Here is a 22481-nt window from a genome sequence, read left to right as displayed (position 1 = left end):
TTCACAGATGGCCATTGGAAAAAGTAGTAAACGAAGCATAATTCCGTCTTAGACAGCTGGTACCAGACCATCATGACAAATGTCGCACAGCCTCAACCTGTGGCATTTAGGATACCATCCGTAAGGTTATTTGGCAAGAGCTGATACGGAGTGATCAGCAAGTCCTGCGTTGCAACATCGTTGACGTGAGCCGTTCAAGTACCTGTGCCTTCCAGCAGCCAAATCCAAGGTCTACATTGTGAATATCACCGCGTTTTACTGTAGCGACCGCAGCAAAGCTCAGTGTTCCCTGTCTCACTGTTTATCTACCACCAGAACTGTGACATTCAACTTTGCTCCAGCTGTCATTTCCGACAAATGCGTGCTATAGCTACCGCACCCGGATTCACCTTCAGGCTATACATTGCGCCCTTCCATGCTGGACTCTTTTGAAGTGCCGTTACTACATGTTATCGCTGTTGTGGCCCGTATCATATTTTCCACAAATGCAATCACAGCCCGGCGTTCCGCTATCCTCGATCATCAATGGGCACACAAACCATAGGGGAGGTTTGTGAGCCCTTCATCGCCGGACAATCCTTTTCAGAGTAATGATTCGCGAAATACTTAGATGCGTGTCTCCTCTCCTGCCTTTTAGCAGGTCTTGGCACCCCAGGCTTTAATTGTCGCTTTCCATCCCCCTTGCTAGAAAACCTAACCAGCGCTTTAATGATGAGATCACTTAACATGATGTTAACTTACCCCAGCTATTTTTGATGCTCAACAAGATAGCTTGTGCCGATTTTTGTCGCATAGATGCTGATCACATGGAGAGCTTTGTCGGTGCTGATGGTAGAGGAGACAAAGCAAACCAAACCGTAGAGGAAAAACGGTTCGTTTATTTAGTTTAGCGTTTAAAAGCTGTTGGGACACGCATGTATGTTTGAATAGCCCAGCCACAAACATTTGTTGAACGCCCGGCATCTTGTTGAGAACATTGTGAGCATGGAGCGCACCGGTTTCATTCTGCGCTACAGTTTATAAAACCTAATACGCCCACTCTAACCATGGTGTTATTGTAGTTCTTGAATTTCTGTACATGTGTAAAGCGCCATTTGCCGATGTAAGTGGAACGGCTTGTTCCGAGTGAACCCGTTCTCTTACTACAATGAAAAATTCGCGCGAAAAACTTCATTCTTTGCTCTCGAAGAAAAAGGCGTTTCATCATAGGTTGGTTGGATTGTGGGGTTTAACGTCCCAAAGCGACTGTGGCTATGAGAGACGCCGTAGTAGAGGACTCCGGAAACTTGGACCACTTGGGGTTCTTTAACGTGCACTGGCATCGCACAGTACACGGGCGCCTTGCTTTTGGCCTCCGTCGAAAAGCGGCCGCCGAGGACAGGATTCGATCCCGCATCCTTAGGAATAGTAGCCGAGCGCCGTAACAACTGCGCCACCCCGGTGGAGCTCGAATCATCACAGTTTCAACACAGCGGGAAGTTTCCGGTTCTGCTGATGCCTGGGTATTTACCTGCGTGACGAAGCACTACAAGCCCCAGAGTTAGACGTTGTTAGGTGGGTCAGTCTTCACGACCTTGAAGCAATTCAAACAAATGTGACAGCGACTACAGCGCCACTACGTTTCTATGCCGCCACTGGGTGCATTTGTCAGGAGTGCACTATGATGTTTTCACTTTCTTCATTACCGACTTGAAAACCCCAATCAGCACTGTCCTTGCCACATATACTGTGGCAGGGCATGTGTCCTCGCAATCAGAACAGCGTAGCAGATGACTCTCTACCTACGTGCGCGTACTCAGAATATAGCCGTGTTGCACGCTTATCGGCGTTAAAAGACGCTGACAAGTAGTTTACGACGCTCGTGCTATATTGTTAAATATAAGGAAGGCTGTACTTAGCACAATATACTAGTGGCGGCGAAAATCCGTCTAGAAAAATAGTCAGTAGCACATTTTCGTAAACATCGAGCATGTGCTGAAAAATTGAGATTCCTTCATGAACATCGGCGATTGATATGTATGGTCGTGGTAATGAAGACACTGCTCATCTGGGCAAAGAATCAGGCACTCTAACTTTGAGTACTACTCTGAAGAAAATATTTCTTTACTCGAGCAAAAAAAAAGAATCTCCACAAAGTCTGCTCGGGAAAACAGTGTGATAATCCTGGGAGCTTTAGTTTTGCACTCTATATCATACGACAATATAAACGTACAAAAAACTAAACTTTGGCATACTTACGGGCCACGTTGAGCGTTTGAGAAACAAAAAAATGTCTGCAATCTCAAATAAATTGCTTACGGCCACTCATAAAAGCGCATAAAAGGGTTTCTGCCACCCCCCCCCCCCCCTTCCGCCTTCTTTTACCAGTTTCAGATTGTTCTTGTGCTCTTTCTTCATGGTGTACCGATTTTGGTATTACAGTATCGATTAAACGACTCTCCCAACCACTTGCCAGGATTTATTATCAATTACACGCGACAGCACTGAACTGGGGCGTACGTACATTGTCCATGCCAAGGACCTAAACATTTGCGAGGATAATTCTGATTTACGTGCCCATTCACGACTCTACAGGTGCGCAGGCAGCAAACTTTAGTATTCATCGCAAGATAACTGCTAGGCCATCTGCATACGCGATGTGTTTGAAACAAGACTCGAAAGTGTAATCCAGATGCTTTGAATATGCGAAGTTTTTATACGAAATATTTCAGAAAACATTGCCAACCGTGGACTGACAAAGGCCAGTCATAGCTAACAGCAAATGGCGCTTATATATGTTCACTCAACTTTCCTTTATTGAACAATTAGGTGGTGCAATTTTTTTGCATCATTTTCAGGCCCTTGCTAAATACAAATCAAACTTTTGTATGTCTTGAACGGATGAACAAGAAGGCACGAGGAACAATATCAGTTCCTCCTATTGATCTAACTTGAACATAACTGCAGAGCCTTTGTAATTCTTCAAAGCATTCCAAAACGGTTCTAGCCTTATGAATGCTATGACAGTGGGCTTTTCTTTCGTACCCTATCTCTAACATGGTATTTATAGAGGGTTGGTGATACACTGTGGCAGTATAGCTAACGCCTGCATACATATTTTATAATCAAGATTTTTTAGGGTTATGGGACAGTAGTTTGCAACAGACGTAGTTACTGGTAATGGGAATTAGTATCACATGCAGCGATAAGGAGTGGACTTAGAGTCATCGAATGCTCTGTTTGCGCGCTGCAGGTAAGCAGCCTTTTATTCTTAATTGACCTTAATATGGCATCGCTGAAACAATTAGGCCCCGATGACATATTAGACTACCCCCCCCCCCCCCCAACCTTCACAGGGCTGGCGCAGCGGTTACGACGCTCGGCTACTGTTCTATAGGCTCGCGGCCTCAGAGGTTGCTGTTCGAGGCAGGAGGAAAGCAAGGCACCCTTGTTCGGTGCGATGTCTGTGCACGTTAAAGACCTCCAGGTGTCCGAAATTTCTGGAGTCCTCCACTATGGCGTCTATCATAGCGTGAATCGCTTTGGGACGTTAAGCCGCAAAAACCAAACGAAACATACTAGATTTTAAATTGGATAGCGCTGATTTTATATCTTCAGTGAACTTATAAGCCAGTAATATACATGATTCATGCCATTTTTAAAAATCAAAGCACGTTTGGAACAAATTTAGTCTAGAAAGCTCTTTACACAATTTGATTTCCCGCTAAGCAGCTCCGTGTACCACTCAACAATGCTCAATCAATAAATGAATTCTCACTTGTAACCTCCTCGTGATAACAAATATTCAATGTTTCTTTTCCTTTTTCTAGTAGTAGTTACCTACTCGGCAATCACTCTTATCACGTCACCATACTATATGACTTCATCTATCATCCTCCGTCTACTTTCTTCGTCTGATATTTTTTCATTACATCTGCAGGTTTGATACAGTCTGTGTTCAACGTGAATGCGGTGCTGCTCTCACACTTCGATCAAATTGGTATACTTACAACACAAATTCTCGACGTATTACCTCACTTTACTGCCTATTGTGTAATATTGTGTAATGTCTCGTCCCTGCCAAAGCACAATGTGAATAAGGAGCTGTTGCGTAAGCTTACGTGCTAGGTTTTATATGTATATACATAAAACAAACTCGCGGCACCCACTCAACAGGAGCCTCCCGAACAAGTCCTGATTGGAAAATAACTACGAACAAAAGAACATTGATTGGTTTACATATGCTCGCGCGTTGAAGTGTTCTTCCAAACTTCAATAACAAGTATAAAAAAATTGCCAAGGTGATACCCCATCAAACTTGCTCGCTTAGTTTGTCCGCCGGTGTGCAGAGTTGAAATCTCCAAGAAACAAAACATGACTTTCATGAGGGACGTACATTTCAATTCATTCAAAAAGCTCGCATTTCTGATACCTAATTTCTGCACAGAAAACCCAGTAAAAATAAAAACGCATCACCCCGTTCCTATTCACAAACCATATATTGATTTCACAAAACAAATAATTTTTGTTCAGTTGCCTCCTAGCTGATATGCGTGACATTGAGTGTCACCATGAGTAGCCTAATAACAAAGAAAGCAGCTATATTGATATTTTACTCGCCAAACGACTCAAGAATGTCTGTGACCGACCATGAGGCCTCACATCTTCGAATGTGAGAGAGCGCTTCCGACCTTCAGGACTTGAGATTCTCAGCGAGTGCAAAAGTTGATGAGCGTTACTTTCAATCGGCACTCTTTCTTTTTCTTTAATTTTACTTTTTTCTGGCTACCGAAGTCTATTGCTATTTGGATGTCGCAATCACTAATCTCGGAATACTTGAGACTTCTCTATGAAAAGCGCTTCGGAGACACAGCACAGTATTTGACGGTGTTAGGTGCGGTTGCTTCATCCGGCGCAGGCAGTCAGCCTATCGTCTATCTCAGCGGTGGTGTGATCCTTTCTCTACTTGGAATCCACTGCTGACTTCAGTGGGCACGCCGACAGAGGCGCTGGCTGTGCAAGTCTGCGACCGTTGCCACGCTTTGCTGCCTAGCGCTTTCTGAGCTTCTGCTGGTTTTCCGTCGCTATCAGAAATAGTCGCTTCCAGCTTTTTGCTTTAATTCATAAGAAGCTTATTGACTTCAGAGGTTCTCTCTTGAGAGGTGTCGTGGTCGTGAAACGCAGCCCAACCTATCTCGTGGGGCCCGAACTCATCACACTCGCGACATGTAGACACTCTTCAGTAAAGCCGTATATTGAGGGTGCTTTTGCTATGCATGCATGTAAGCGGTCGCCCCGGCAACAGAAGCGTGATTCATCTCTCAGGCGCGTAACATGAAGGTTGCATTCGAGGCTGACACGTCTCAAATTGCAAGGCGGACAATCCGCAACCCGAGCTGTAGAATCCACGTGTTCGAATTCATTTGTTTTTTTTACTTATTAGTAACGAATTTTTTCACCTTGCCCAACTGCAAGAATGCATGATGTAAAATCTCATTGGAAACGTTGAATACCGGGGAGCGTACATTCAGACGCTGTCCCTGTCTCTCTACAGCTACGCCACGATCTTTGAAGAATACGTCGTCCCCTTTAAACAGATCTAGTGTTGCTTACTCAGGTCTGAAATGTAACCAACAAGACATGAAATATACAGAAGTCTCTCTAACTTCTCACTTGTACAAAGGTCCCAGTGTCTCACAAAGGCTGGCAGAAATCTTCAACCTTGTACGTGTGACCTATGGTATCACAGTACACGAAAACCTATATCTTGAGCTTTTCCTTGATTGTCACTGTTGGAAGTTGTCCATATAGGCAGCTCAAAAATAGGAGGTTGTTGTCGCAGCTCGCGCGGAGCTAACGATGCTGAATCTGCTCATTACGGTCACAAGAAGCAGAGTTGCTATGATATTTCTATCAGAGAACCCCTCCTATTCAGTGCCCCTCGCTTGCACTGTGCATTGCGCGCCCTCGTTTTAATCACTTTATATTATTGCGCAGCGGATACAGGCCACCCACACTAATATAATCCTCATAAGATGCTTTATGCGGTCACAAAATTATATAGTATGCTACCGTTAATCATCTTCATCGCCAATGTCAGTGATTTTTGTCAGAGGTTGGAATTTGAATCCTTACCCTCGAGTCGAAAGCGAATTTAAACATGTGATACTATGATGTTTCTAGTTTCGCCAACTTGGCTAAGCTGGTTGGAATTCCGAGCACCAGTTTGGAAGTTACCTCCTTTGTAAATGATGCGCCTTCCATTGTTGGCTTGCAAAATAAGTTTCCAGCGCCCTGTTTATTGCTGTAGGCTATATTTCGAAAACATCATTGTTTACGCCACCCTCAGTTCATATTATTGCCAAAAGTTGTATGTCCTGCACCAGCATTCATCTGTTTTTCATTTTGCAAAACTACAGTATCACCGTCTCTCTCCACGTCACACACTCTATACAGCACAAGCTCTACAGTGCGTCGCATCAGCATAAAAGTGTAAGAGAACAAGATTAAAAATGCTTCGCAAGATAATATTTCATAAGTCTTCAGGTCCTTAGCCTGCACTTGTATTTTGCGCCCTTAGAAGAACGGAGCTTCTGCTTTTGCTATCGGTGTTTGAATTAATCGACACAAAGGAGGCAAATCTATTACCTCGATATATGATGTCATAGAGTGCCTTCCTACCATTCCTGATTTTCGAGTGTGTGGGATTGTAATAGGAGGATAAATGATTTTTCCCCGCCAAATCTTGGCTGAGAGTTCAAATCGCCGAACCCACCCTGTGACTGTGTGCGCTATCGAGCGTACGCCTACGACCGCGGTCCGTACTCTTGGGAACCAAGGAACAACACGCGCTGATAACAAACAGGCATTTATTGGTGCAGTAGCAACAACGCCAGCCAGCAGTAAAACACCCTAATGAATCTAGGTGTTCTGACTCACTAGCAGGGCTACAGGCGCAATGTTCGCCCACGCTAGGCCAGGGGATAAAGTCCGAGACCGTACAGGGCGAGTAGGCGGAAAAATCCCGCGAGGCCTTCGTATCGCCGGTGACTGCGGAGTCGTGCGAGGATGCGTCCGCTAGCGCCGAGTTCCGGATGCCGAAGAGAACTGGCTTTCCGGCGTACGCAGGGGAGTAGGCTCCCGTGGCTGCCCAGCTGCCATTTCACGATAGTTAATCTGAACCACCAATAGTGACACCATTTCTCGATAGCTAGGGCAAATACCGCGGGGGAAAGCCGACGTTAAAGGGGACGATGGGAGATCGTTACCCACAAGTGCTGGTTTGAAATTTGATTAACAGGGAATTCTTGTGCAAACTAAGGGTAAGGAAAAACGCCCTGTGTCACGTGAAACCGCATTTTCGATTTAATATTAAGCCAATTGAGCTTTGCGAAGGACATCTAAGCCTGAAATTATATATGGATTTTGCATTGCACATTTTAAAGGACATTTGAACGGTATGAGTTTGTATGAGTATAACTGAGGCTTAGGTGTTGTTTTTAGATAATTAAATAAAGCCCGTCTGATTGTTATATTCGAAACATTGTCGGTATAGTTGAAGCCGGCCCTTTGAAGAACCGAGTGTCAGGCCTCGCCCTCAGAAATCTGCGGCTGTGGAGTCATTTACGCAGTAGGAAAAATAAAAGTGCTCCGCAGCCTTTTCTAGTTGTGCTGTAATGTTGCGCTTTTATGAAGAGAATAGTTGACGTCACCACCGCGCTGACAAGCCTCGTACAGAAAGGCAATTCGTTTCTACGTATTCACAAGAGCGACGGCCCCTTTCTTGAGCTGATGCTCATCTTGACGTTATATGATTATCCTACAATACTACGGTCATGCCGCGCTAATTAATATATACACATGCTAGCGGTGTCGGAATTCTAGCCACATGTTCAGCGCCACAAACAACAGAAGTCGGTTTCATGCTCGATCCGTTCTCTAAACAGGGTAGACACACAATCACACGGAGACAAGGCAGGATCTTCTTGCAATGATTTTTGTCGTTAAATATTTCCGATCGTTCTTGTACGGAAACCGGATTTGGTTCTCTGTAACCACCGCTCACTCTTCTGTGTGATAAACCTTGGAGATTTCTTTGGTGCTTAAGCGCGCCGGGGCATTATCCTACAAAAGATTTCCTTCGATATTTTTACATGAGTGGTCAGTGACACGCTTAAGCAGACTGTCGCGGATTGCATTTCGCCACCACTGCATACGACGCCAGCATTATTGACAATTTCCCTTTGTTTGTGATTGTGAAGTTACTGAAAGATACGGTCATACGATGGAAACTACTAAAAGATGATTGTGTGACGACCTTTTCCGGTGCCACGCAAGTTCATTTGCCGGCCGCAGGCTTTTAAGGCGAAAATCCTACATATAACCTTACACGTAGAAATCCTCTGCAAAGAATATTTGCACCCACTGCACGATCCCATTACCTTTTGCCACCTATATTGGGCACGAATGCTGTGGCGCGCTAGGAAACATTTTACTGTCTGGAAATGCGATTGACGTCCAAACGATCATGGAATCGCTGTGCAAATAGGCAAATATCTTTGTAAGTTTCCGAGTGATTACGATGGCCATTGTGGCATTGAGGTTTTGCTCTCACAATCTCCATAGGTACTGTGAAAAACGCATCTACTGCGTATCACAAGTTGCTGTTTGTACTGTGCTGAGAATTTTAATAAATATCCTAGACCTTCAGATTTGTGCGGATATCCTACAAATATTTCAGCGCCGGCATGCAAGAACCTCCTAACATAAAATATCACTTCCTATCACCGCCAAATGAAGTGCTTGAATCAACACGTCCAGAGGTCTTTATAGACTACGCCCTCGATATATAGATGTATTTTGTCTTAGAGGATGACGGCTAAGATGGCTTTACTGCTTTTATCACCTACGCTTCCTTCTCGCCTGCCCATAGATGGCCGTGCACATTCCTCGCCTTATTTCTTGCGTCTTTCCACCCTGCTGCAAGCAAAACACCATCTTGTCGTTTTATTTACCTTAGCAGCGAAAGTGCCTTGTCCTTGAAGATGAAGCTCAGTGATTGGCCCTGCGGCAGTAAATAGCTCCTCACGGACGCTTGACAGCATGCTGCGATGAGCGCCTTCGGCACGTTATATCCGCTTCAGGAGATGATGCTTGGCTCTAGCAAACGCTCAGGGAGCAGAAGGCCTCTTGACATCACTAAGGTGGGCTTGCTGCCGTTTTACCCGCCTCATTGACGTGACCTAGGGAATTGCACGGCTTACTTCTAATGGCCGCCGTTAAAAAAAAAAGACATTTCTCGCTTATCACGCTTGAAGCACGTCAACTCTTTCAGGAGTACGTAACTCGCCTGGTGCGATGCAGGTGCGTGCGAGGAGAGCATAACGGCCGCTATTAAGTTGAGGCGTGAAGCAGTTAAAAAAAATACACAGCTATTTGGCTTTGCATAGTGCAGCGCTCTCTAGAGGGTGACACGAAACCCCTCACGCACGCACGCACGTACGTGCACCCCCCCCCCCCCCCCCACACACACACATGGAAGCAACATTAGGTCCTAGTACTAACTGGCAACACCAAACCCTAGGTTCAAGCAAACAAATGGGATTGCTGTGATTCTCTGGAAGCTTAATATATCACCAGGCCAGAGGAGATTCATTATTTTCTTGAAGAGTGATGTCATGACGTCGAAGACAAATCAGGCAAGTGGCTTCTGCGTTTGAGGCATGTCACCATACATTTCAACCCCTCACCTTCACTACTCTGTGTAAAGTTGTTTGTGCAATGTGTATTGAAGCAAATTTCCTGTACTGTTGTCTCGTATAATTCATTTCCTGCGGCGGCACTTGAAGCACCCTGTTAAAAGCCCTGAAACATGCCATTGAAACAAAATCATTTCACTAACTGGGATCATTAAAAACAAGGTTTAAGCGAACAGCTTCGATTTTCTGCGCTGTTATTTGTACTACTATTTGCGCACACTACCCGTGAGTGCTCTACCTCCCTCCCCTTCCTCGCGAGTCGGTTGGCTCCGTCTGTGGGTGTGCTGTGAGAAGGCATGAACTGTCTTTTTCCTCTTAGCTATGGCTTCGCAGCGAGGTTAAGCCTTCTGAAATTGCTTTTTTTGATTAATTGCTTCTTCTCTGCTCTCCTGCGGCAAATTTATTCTTTATTTACGTTCACTGGTACAAATGATAAAATGCCTATTTCGATTCTCGAAAGCACGTTTAAATTGTTTAGGCTATGATGCTTCCTTATTTCTTGTGAAGCTGTGCGCGCTACTTCCGTTGCTTCATATATAACACACCATCTGTGATGCCTAAAGTGCACGGTAAATGATTCATTATATGCAATAAACAACGAGTAGAATTCACCATAAATATATAGACATGAAAGAATAAAGCTGCACTTCCTGAAGGCCGTATTAAAACATTTTACGCCATTGGAAAAGCAACTAAACCTATGCAGATGCAACGCATGCAGAAATGGATTTTTAAACATACTATTCTTCTTAGTCTGCGCCATACGCGCTGGAGTTGCATTAGGCTACTGATTCCAAGGCCCCGTGTTCGTCCATGGCCGCAGCCGCCATATAGTCAGCAAAGTCGAAATGCAAAAAAAGCCCATGTGCTGTGCCTTATTAGTGCAGTTGAATTAGGAGACATCAAATTTTTGTTCTTTTCGGTTTTCGTAATGGCGCGTTGGACATTATTCGAAATACCAGTATTCACGTGAATCGAGTGAAAATGTGGAAAATAAGTGATTGCAATACTTTTCTTGCGTTCAATTTCGCCTTCGGTCGCAATTCCTTAAAACCATCGTTTATTTTGCTAAGGCTCCAGCAATACGAATATGCAGTAACGCTCAGTGATTAGCGTAATTACGTGATTTAAATGCTCCCTAACTATATCGAGTGGCCGCTATTACGTGATTTTGGTTTGTATTGAATCGTAATAAGCGTAATGAAAGTTCGATAAGTCTATTTTTAGGGAAAAAGTGTGCCTAAAAATCAGATAAATAAGTTGTTTTGTTACGAGAGACCATGTTAGCTAGAATGGGGGGAAAAAGGCAATGAAATTGAGGCGGTTGATAGAAAAACGGAGGAATCTGTTTGTCGCCACGCAAGCACACAAGGGCAATGGGTGTACACAAGAGAAGAGTGGGCCCGCGCGACATAGAAGGTGGAACAAAAAAAAAAAAAATAAACGACTAAACAAACAAACAAGAGTCGTGATGGATTTTCGATTCGGCGCTCGCAATGCCATCTGCCGTCCTTGAGCTTTGTGGCACACAACACTAAGATACCGAGAAAAGACCAATGGGTCGAGTACTCTTTGTCAGGGCCTTATTTATTTCGCAGGAGAGGTAAAGCCACACATGGGAATGTTCAGTATTTGGAGAAACGGGAGAAAAGAGAACGTACAACCTCCCCAAGAACTACGAAGGACAGGCCCAATATTGGAAATGTGTTGATTAAACCATTCGTACGAGGGACCGGCACTACCAACATATTTTCAATATTGGTCCGATTGCTTGTGCTGCTCGGTTTACGGACAGAACGGGAAAAAAATGCTACGAAAAAATGGACACATTGTTGTCATACTAAACTGAACTAGTATTGGTGAAGATAAGAGGTCGTAAGAGCTTGAGATCGCTCCAAGAAATGAACAAGAGCCACATTTCATCAAACCTAATGGCACTCAGTCGTACAGTGTTCTACTGCAACCAAAACTAACACTTATATAAATTAGAAGATAGCGTCTCAAATAGGAACGCAAAATACAATACATTGTTCAATTACAATACAAGCAATGAGACAAATGAAACAGACATGCACAGAAAATTGTATCATGAATTTAGCTTGGTAGAGTGTGAGTCTTGGCGCCTCTGTTGCTTTTTCTCCTGCCTCTCTCAGATGTTTATCTTTCTCTCTTCGACACATTCCCTCGCTGTTGAAGCCTATAAAAAGACTTCTCAACACACTGTAAGTTCAATGCTGAGAATGAACATGCTGCGATGGAAATGTTTAGGCAATCTTACGTTCTTTAATTAGGCTGCTTAAAATTACTACCATTTGCATTCTATAGTCTAGTGAATCCTAATAGGAGCTGCTGAGAGTCGCTTATTCTAATTGAAGAATTGTTTTAGTTCGATAAACATAACTAAGTAATAAAGGCAAATTTACCAACGTGTTGTTCACTGGGTTGAGCAGGAAAGTGCCACTCTAAACTTGTAGTTTCAAACAAACGGGCAGTTACTGTATTTTGTCTCAAGGTACGACCTACGTAGCTTCATCCATTTACCTGCAAAGAAATATCTCTCGCCAGCGGCTGCCTTAATTCACTCTCCTTGTGCTCACACAAAGGCTAATCAGAGTTAGCAGAGAAAAGCAAATATTGTTATCTGAGACGCCTCTCTGGACCCTTAAAGTGAGGCGAAGTCACAGAAAAGCTTCTTTTAATTGCCTGAGGTATCCTTTTAAAGCAGTAAAATCTACTTTGCGCAAACAATACCTTCTTAAAAACAACAAATTGTCACAGAAGCCAGTGGAACCGGTTAAGCAGGTTTACTTACACCTAAGTAAAAGCACCGGCTAGATAAGACACGGAACCGACTGGCGGGTGAGCACCGAGAGCGAAGAAGACGAGCGCGTGCCAGTCTCCCGACCTCGCCACATGGTGGCGCCAGTAAAATAACATTGCGGCATTGCCCCTCCCGGTGGAAAAGGCATCGTCCCGATGCCGAGTGGCGAAGTCGAGGATAACCGTAGTCGGCAAGGATGCCGCGTTCACATAAAGCAGTTAAAGGATACAACACATGTAGCTTGACCTAGCGGGAGTAGAAGGGCTTCATTCTCGAGACATGTACGACTTCCGATTGTGCTTGCCGTCGGGATGAGCGAACAGTTCATTGCGGGCTCACTTCGTAGGTTACGTCGCGGAGTTTGAGTTGTACTTTGTACGGGCCGAAGTAGCGGCGCAGAAGCTTCTTGGAGCGACCCCGCTGGCGAACAGGTGACCACACCCAAACCTGATCGCCAGGGTTGTAAATTACCTCCCTGTGACGAAGGTTATACCGTCGAGCATCTTTAACTTGCTGTGCCCGGACTCTCAGCCTAGCCAGCTGGCGAGCGGCCTCGGCATGCTGGACGAATTGGTCGGCACCGGCAATCGATGGGTGGGCAACATCTGGCAGTAGCATTGCATCCAGCATGGTGACAGCTTCGCGACCGTACACCAAACGAAACGATGTAAAGCGGGTCGTTTCCTGGACTGCGGTGTTATACGCAAATGTTGCATACGGTAGTATCTGGTCCCAGTTCTTATGATCTTCGTCGACATACATAGAAAGCATATCGGCGATCGTCTTATTGAGTCGCTCAGTAAGGCCATTCGTCTGAGGGTGGTAAGCTGTTGTTCTGCGATGACAAGTGCCACTGAGCCGCATCACTTCCTGGGTTAGAGCTGAAGTAAATGCCGTGCCTCTGTCAGTTAAAACGTTCGCAGGGGCACCGTGACGAAGGACCAGATTAAAGATGAAAAAGTTCGCAATATCAGTAGACGTGCCGCTGGGAAGAGCTTTCGTCTCACAATAGCGGGTCAGATAATCTGTGGCAACTATAATGTACCTGTTGCCCAATGATGACGTAGGAAATGGCCCGAGCAAGTCCATACCGACTTGGTGAACAGGTAATCTCGGAGGAACAATAGGCTGCAGCAGGCCGGCCGGTTGACAGGTGGTATCTTCCGACGTTGGCAATCACGGCACGTCCTAACATAGCGCTGAACCAAGCGGCAAGCTTGGGCCAGTAGTAATTTTGTCGTACTCGTGCCAAGGTGAGCGAAAAACCGAGATGTCCGGCAGTAAGCTCGTCGTGGCATGCCTGCAAAACGTCGGTACGGAGCGGCGTTGGGACAACCAGCAGATACTGAATGTCTGTGGAAGCGTCGTTTTTCTTGTAGAGGACGCCGTCACACATGCAGAACGACGACAGACCACGCGTGAAAAGGCGAGGCGGCGATGAGGCAGTTCCTTCGCGGTATTCGATGAGGGGCCGCAGTTCGGTGTCGTCTCGCTGCTGTTGAGCGAGATCTGGCGTCGTGAGAGCGTCGAGAAAAACGGAGTCATCTGCTTCAACTGAAAAACACGGGATAGGGTCTCGGGATAGGCAGTCAGCGTCACTGTGTTTTTTGCCGGCCTTGTACACAATAGTGACGTCGAACTCCTGTAAATGGAGACTCCAGCGGGCTAACCGGCCTGAAGGATATTTAAGGTTCGCTAACAGAGTGGGTGGTGGTCGCTGACCACTCTAAACGCCCGACCATACAAATACGGCCGAAATTTTGTTACCGCCCATACAACTGCAAGACACAACTGTTCGGTAGTAGAATAATTCGCTTCGGAGCGAGACAGGGTGCGGCTGGCATAAGCAATTACCCGCTCAACTCCTTCTTGGCACTGAACGAGAACTGCACCGAGGCCAACGTTACACCCAGGCAGCACACCAACATCGCACCAAACCCGGCCCAACGTCGACAAAAATTGGTACCAACATTGGCGTAACACTGGATTTTTTGAGAAATTACTACATTTTTATATATTGGTCCGGCTTATATGCCAACATAGGCTATCAGCTGGCCGTGTCCCTAGTGTCATGTATTGGCATGCCACTAGTATTCATTGGCACATGTGACATTGGCAATAAACAGCCCGTGACGCTAGTATCACATATTGGTATTTATTGGCATGCAACAAGTGTTCATCGGCACACGTGGCATTGGCACTGCCACTGTTAAGCCACCTTTAGCCATGCAGTTATTTCATCCTTGCCCTCACTGCTGCCATTTGCTTAACTGTCACTCTGACAATTGTGGTTTTCTTATGCAGTCATTTCCCAATACCACCTTGCATGTCATCTCCCTAAGGAGCCATAAAAACCATGTAATTAAATGAGGCAAGCAAAATATTTTAAGAAAACATTTTATTGAGAGCTCATATATATGTACATGCCACAAGGGCATCAGAGGGCCAAAATGCAGTGCAGGAGGCATTGGGTACAGGGTTAATATGGGAGAGGCTAGTAGGTGTAGTTGGAAACAGGGCACTAAGCAGCATATGACCAGGTAGTGTAGGTAGAGGTTATGGGGTGCAGTGTGCATTGGTCATGATGGAAAGGGCTGGACATGTTGAGCAGGGTTGATGCACTATAGCCTTGTAGTGCGAGAAGTGTTGCAGGAATAGGAGGCTGAGCATGGGTGCATTCCAGGGCAGTGTCCACCATGGATGGAAGATTTCAGTGGACTATGTTGAGCATGATAGTTGGCAGTGAAGGGTAAATGGATCAAGTGCTGAGGTTGAGGGGGCGGGGGAAGCGCATGGCCCAGGTAGTAAGCTGGGCACCCCGCCGGAAACGACCATTCAGGAACAGTTCGTTGAGGAGATTGGCCCGTGGGTCTTACAAATGACATCTGCACAGAAGACAAGCATTTATCACCATAAGATCTAGACTCACCTTGTCAACACTTCTCCAAACACATTTTTGATGTCTGGGTGCTCTATACGATTGAGTACAAAATACAGAACCCCGCTATAGTAAAACCTCTGATAGAGTAAAGTGAAACTGGAGTCCCAGTTCATCTTCCATAGGCAACTGTATATTTTCCCCCTTTATAGTAAAGATGTTCTTGGTAAAAATCGGTTAAAGTGCTTCTGGCCATGGCGACGACTCCCGCGCACTACATAGAGTCGCGAGGCTAAGACTTTTTGTATTTGAAAACAGAACAATAACCCCGTGTTCGTTTAGGTGGCTTTACTACCAGCCGCAGCAGCAGTCAGAAGAAGTCTACTTTACAGAAGCCTTGGAGCCGTGAGGGAAAGCGCGCAGCGCGAAGAAGAAAAAAGTAAAGCTGTCTGCAAACATAGCAAAAAGGCGGCGTGTTCCATTCAGAAAGTAAAGGAGTAAAAGTGCAGCAAGAAATAGGGAAGGGAAAGAAATGGGTCAACATTCACTGCAATGTGCAGTACAAATCATGAGGCAGTGGTTGCAGAAAGTGGAGGAGCAGCGAGTAAGGTCTTACAGCACTTGAGTCTCATGTGAATTTATCATTTACTGCCTTTTAAAAGACAGAAAGAGCAAAAAGGGACACCATTTTCATGCAAGGCTTTAGTTTTTACATGAAATCGAACTTGGTTGCATTCGTAATAATCACGTCTTCACGCTTCAGAGGTACTTCCACAAGATGTAGAGAAATTTTATAATGAAAAAATTACACAAAGAGATGATAAAAGCGAGATGGAAGGTATTAGGTTTTTTTTTCATTAAGCAACAAGACATGTTCAGTAAGTGCCTATTTAACTACTAGACAGCACATTCAGGACCATGTCATCACAGACCACTGATACAGTAAAGACCATGATATAGTAAATATTTTCGCTGGCCTCAGTGGCTTTACTATAAAGGGGTTCTACTGTATATATTGAAGGCCTATTGCCACACATTCTTCTTTTGCAGCACTTTGCGACAGGTTTCTGGGAGCATCTTATGACGTAGGGATGATAGGGATGATAAACATATATGCAAAATAATATCCATTCCAGATACAAAAGAAAGATATTTGGAAGGAACAACCTGCTTCCGCCAAACCGATAACTTCAGGTGGATGCTTAGTGTTCATATAGAATTACAGTTCCTGAAAATATGACGGTTCAGGCTCCAGAACTTTCAATAAAAAAAAGTTTAAACATTCCTGCAATAGATAATATGGATTACTAAGCATGCAAAGCTCGATGATATTAAAGAACACATTAAAGAATATTTTTCTGCATTACACCAGTTACAGGCACGCATACATTACTGCGGCCAGAATAAAGAAATATTTGCCCTGACAGAATCAATCAAGCTATTTTCAATCAGCTAACTGAGGTTGATGTGTACATCGCAGATATTCTCAAGGCTGTGTACGCATATAATATTCTCAAGATAACCGTACCATTTCAAGTTCCAGCTTTTAAGTTTTCACAGCTTTATTGCTTGCTGCATTCTACTATAAACAATTGCCTTACTTGTAATGAACCAAGGAATAGTTTTCATACAGTGCTCATCATAAATTAAAGACACCAGAACAACATGCACACAAACAAGAAAAGAAGAACGGGACAGAGCGCCATTCACAACTGATTTATTGTGCAGAATAAAGTACATATATACCTCACTGCCGGCATATGAGCAAGGAACCCATTCATGATCATGTAGTTTAAGATATGTTCAAGAAGCCCATGCCTCATACCACAGCCTCTTTCTTTGAGAAAGCATTTCTTGAACACAGCTTATCTTAAACTACATGATGCTGAATGTGATGTAGCTGAATGTGTTCCTTGCGCATGTGTCGGCAGTGAGATATATATGTACTTTGTTCTGCACAATAGATCAGTTGTGAGTGGAACTCTGTCCCGTTCTTTTCTTGTGTGCGTGCATTGTTTCGGCGCCTTCAGTTTATAATAAATAAACACGAGCGAGCCCAACAAGAAGTTCTAGTAATCATACAGTGCATGCGTGTTCAGCTAAAATTATTACAGCCTGCAATGAGCAATTGAGCAAGTACTAGAAATTTACTTTGCATAGGCAGGAAAATGTTATGCTAGATCTGAGTACAATGATATCGTACTTCCTTATCAGCTAGCAGCCTACCAGGTATGCATTTTCCCTCATCACAGCTAATCATATGGCCATACCATCGGCAACCTTCCACGTGCAAGATTATGTTCAGTTAGGAGCACCGAGAGCGAAGAAGATTAGCGCGTGCCAGTCTCCCGAGCTCGCCACATGGCGGCGCCAGTTAGATAACATTGCTGATAATCTAGCTGTCTGTTTAGCCTAGAAATTCGAATGTAGCCGTGAAGCTGATGCAATAATTAAATAGTGAGCTAACTTGTCTCCAATAATTAATTAACTATTACGAATCAAGCATTACTATATACATGGCCCGGCGAATATAAAGCTTTTGTGGCTTCCCTTGGCAAGGGTTGGCCACAACGTAGAAAATATGGTGGGATTTGCCTGGGACAACCCGTATACAATATCAGCTAGCGAATTCAGGGAAAATGAGGAGCTTTTTTCGAGATTCATAGAACGGAGCGAAATGTCACTGAGACCAAGAAGACATATATGTTGTTGATCGGTATTCAGCCTGTTTGCGGTGGTCAGTTTATCATGCAAATGATTAGTAGACAGTAAAGGGAACGTAACCACATGCCTTCAATGGGAACCAAGCCCTATGCTTTCCTTGCTGTCAGTGGCGGTTGGCTGTCCTTTTTATAAATGCATATACTTAAAGCTGCTGCTATAGCTTTAAATATTTGTCACCATGTCATCTTCCTTTCATAAACATTAAGCTTAATTTGGGACAGGTTCGCAACAACTAAATTCCGCATTAACCTTGAGTTTGGTACATTTTTTCCTAGCACAACTGTAATATCAATATCCCAATTACACCTGCAATTTTCCCTTTCGGATTATAGTTCTGCTATACATTTCGCAATAGAAAATTTGAAAATGTGCGCGGAAATAACTTGTCCTTGCAAAGGAGATTTGCAGTGTTTTTATTTCATTATTCATCGCATCCACTTAAGGACCCTGGATTACGTGACATTGAGAAAAATTTGCCTTTGGTGGCTGCCTTACAGCTAAATGGCAACCTTTAAACCTGTCTGGCGGAAAACCTCGAATTTCGCTCCTTCGCTACATTATGTGTATTCGAAGGTATATTTTCCCTTATTTAGTTAGATTTTAGCAATAGCACATAAATTCAAGCAAATAACTATTTCCAAGCTTTGCTACTATATTTTACCATCCACGCGCGGCGTCCCTACAAGCATGGATGGCCTATGTCGATGGATTCCTCTCCTGTCCTTGGAAGCCTAGGCATATGAGCTCAACCGAACTTCTAAGTCATATCAAGTATTCCCTCCGTGAGAATAAACCATGATAAACCCAATAGCGGCGTCAAGCGGCTGCAAAGTGTGGCGCCGGGCTACCCCAAATTTTGCTTGGCCAAAGGAAAAACACTCTCAGCGCTTTGCCCCAAACCTGAAAAGGAAGAAATTTCATATCACGTATCTGCTCTCATTTGCACCATCGCGAGTTTGTGAAACCCTCCACACTGACTTTTCCTCATTTATATTAATGAAGGCAACATAACAGACTGATAGCGGTGCGCTTGATCAAATAAGCTTGATTCTGTTACATGCTATTGCCTTGTATACAGAACAAAATTCTTAAGAATGAAATTTTAATTTTCATTGGAAACGAAATTTTCTACATAGCTGGATTTAGATTAGCCCTGACAGTAATTTTTCTCATGCTCGTGTTCAATCGCACGCAGAGATTTACTTATTGTATAACGCAAATTTAATAAGCGATTGATCACTGGTTAAGATTGTCATTGCAGATTAATCCTCCACCTAACCGATCCACAAAAGAAGAACGAGCAGCTCACAGGCACACCAGGTCTCTCTCATGTCCTACGTTTCCTCCTAATAACTATGGAGAGCGCTTTGACCTTGCAGGTTTAACAATTCATAGCGAAAAACTCGCCGCACATTACAGTCAAGAAAGGGTACCCAACGCAACACAAATTTCTTAATGATTCGGAAGAAAACAACTTTAGGATATTAAAAACCAATGCATACACATGCACTAGGTTACAACTGTGCCGGTGCTGTGGACAGGAATGCCTATATCCTAGCCACATGATGGTTTTAATTAAACCATATAGTGTGAACATGATATAAACAAGATGCCCGGTAAATTTAGGCATGTCTTGCTCGGTGTGTTTTGAAGAACTCAACTTAAATATAATAGTCTAAAAAATTACTATAATGAGTTACGTTGCAGCTGCATTGTTAGTTATACTGCACTAAAATGCCTGTGACAAGAACACTGTCTATTCCACATAAGCTCTGTACATGCGTACTGTAATATTAATAATTTATGTATTTATTTCCAGCACGTTCGAGTCTTGAATTTTAAGGAAAATGGTGATGTCTGGCGACAAAGTTATCGAGAAAAAACATAAGGCATGGATAGGCTTGGGTGTCTTTATCTGCTGTTCTGGCTCCTTTAAGAATTTTCACAATCGCAATCAGACACTCAAACATACCCTAAATAGAACAATAAGAAAAAGTCTAAATTCATTGCAGGTGTTTTCCGTACAAGCTTAAGCTACACGCAGAAAACCCAAGACACCGCTTCAGATTATGAGTATACTTTTGCTCTGTTTCGTAGCGCGGAAAATGAGATGTCGAGGACTTCTTCAATGCCCCAGAATAAAAGGCTAACATCTTGGTTGAAGCTCTACCAACAATACTACAGAACTGAAACTTCAAATATCTGAAAGTTCGTGAATAATGAACAAGAAGAGAGATCCCAGGGAATGATAAAACAATTCGAGGACCCTTTGGCGACCAGAGTGATGAAAGGCGAAAGCCTGAGTGCTGAATTCTTCTTCACGACTGTTGTGCATGTAGCGATGAATGCTGCTACGAGTAAAAATTCTGCGAGTGCATTTATTAAGTGAATTCTGCTTGGCAGCGGCGAGATCGCGCTCCTTGTATCTTCGCAGTTCTTTTACGTTTGCATTTGTGAGGTTCATTTCACCGAGTGCGCGGCATAATTAATCAAAAATTTATATGATTATAAATTAATAATTAGGTAATTATTATCACACTGACACTGATTAGCAATCATCAAAAATGAATCAAATAAATATCAATTATTCAATAATTAGAAAGCAGTAATTATTAACTAGTAGCTAGTAAATAATAATTATTTAGTCTATAATTCGTGCTTCATTGAATGGCACACGGCTGTATAAGGCACGCATTCGCCCATACTGTGGTGGCGCTATGTGTTTGGTCGAGACCTCCATGACGTCCCGAAGACATCCATGACACTTTTGCTGACGACAACGATGAGGCAATAAAGGCTTTCGCCTTAACACGCGACGAAGAAAAACACTACCGAATGTTTGCTGCACCTACTACAGCTCGCATGGCTGCACGACAAGGCGTGGTCGTACAAACAACCAACTGTATCACTCAAACGGGACAGCTTCTCTATGCATTTTGCCCTCATTTCCACTCAGCACTGCCTCGTTTGTTTCCTTCACCTTCCGCTTTCCCTCTTGCACGCACGACTACATTCCCTACCGACAATTTGTTCCTCTTACGCAAGTTGTTTCATTCGCAGTTGCAGCATTATTTCCTCAGAAGTCCTGGGGCGATTAGGCACAAGCAACAGCAAAGCCCCTCCCCCCCCCCCCCCCCCCCCCCTCCTCGAAGGGCTCTACCATATGAAGGTTGCATTTCCTTTGTTATGGCTCATTTCGTGCTTGAAAAACTACCTATATTGTCTCAAGTGCCATCTCCTGCGTCCTCATGCAGCCAACAATTTGTGGGAGCACTCGCGATTACCAGTATTTTATTGTGCTTTTTCTACGCATCCTGAATGAGTGCTTTGGTGCTCAGCGCAGTCTTACGCGTAGGCTTTCCGGAAACTCGTTTGATTCCGCTATTCCAAAATAAAGACCAAAAACAAAACAAAAAAGAATGCAAGTGTATAACGCTTGAAAGGCTTGTAACGGAGAGAATATTTAGGCCTTCTTGCTTGTTCTCTACCTCGGAATAGAAGACACAGAGTACAGAGCTTACCTCGTGGAAGCATAGATTAATGTTGGGCTTACTTTTTTAATCCCGTGCATTTTTTTTGCTATTTTATACTCTGAAACGTCAACAAATAATTACCTTACATTACAAGCAACCAGGTCCAAGGACACAACAGGAACATCCGCGTAGATGCAGAACACCTGTTTAAGATAGCCTTCTCGAAATTATTTTATTTCCATCACGTGTATGCCAAAAGAGGGTACTGTTGCAACGTACCCTTCATATAACTGTCTTCTGCGCGCTGCAAAATGCATACATTTATTAAAGCCATGTCATCTAGTAAATACGCCATCAGCGAGAAATGTAACGTCGGTATTGTGAGCGAAATTCACGAGTGTATTTTTGAAAGATGATAGTTGGCAGTCGACGTGACTGGACGCTCGTTGGCGGGAGGCCTGTCAGACGTCACGAGCCCCCTGGATGTGGCCGATTTAGCAGGGCCTGACGTTTGGGGTATTGCCTAAAATGTTGGAGGATGAGATGGGAACAGAACACTACAGGAACATTGTTTTCTTAGTATGACACTATTGTTCAGGACCGCGCTGGCAGGTTTGTTCGCCTTTTACTTGTAGTGGGTGAACGTCACCTTAGGCGGTTACTAATCTCTGCATGTTACTGCAGTAGCCTACGCCTGAAAATTTGTATGTACTATTTTCTACTGCCTTTATTTTTGACCAGCGATAAAAAGGAAGAGTTGCTTGTGTACTGCAGGTGCATATATTGTCTGCAGTCGTGAGGACTGTTCAGGTAAATAGTACTCCCAATTAGATTCCCAATTTGTAGCA

This window comes from Amblyomma maculatum, chromosome 11, assembly GCF_055883805.1.
Source record: "Amblyomma maculatum isolate TAMU_Amacu chromosome 11, ASM5588380v1, whole genome shotgun sequence".
Lineage (NCBI taxonomy): Eukaryota > Metazoa > Arthropoda > Arachnida > Ixodida > Ixodidae > Amblyomma > Amblyomma maculatum.
Note: the sequence above shows the minus strand (reverse complement) of the source record.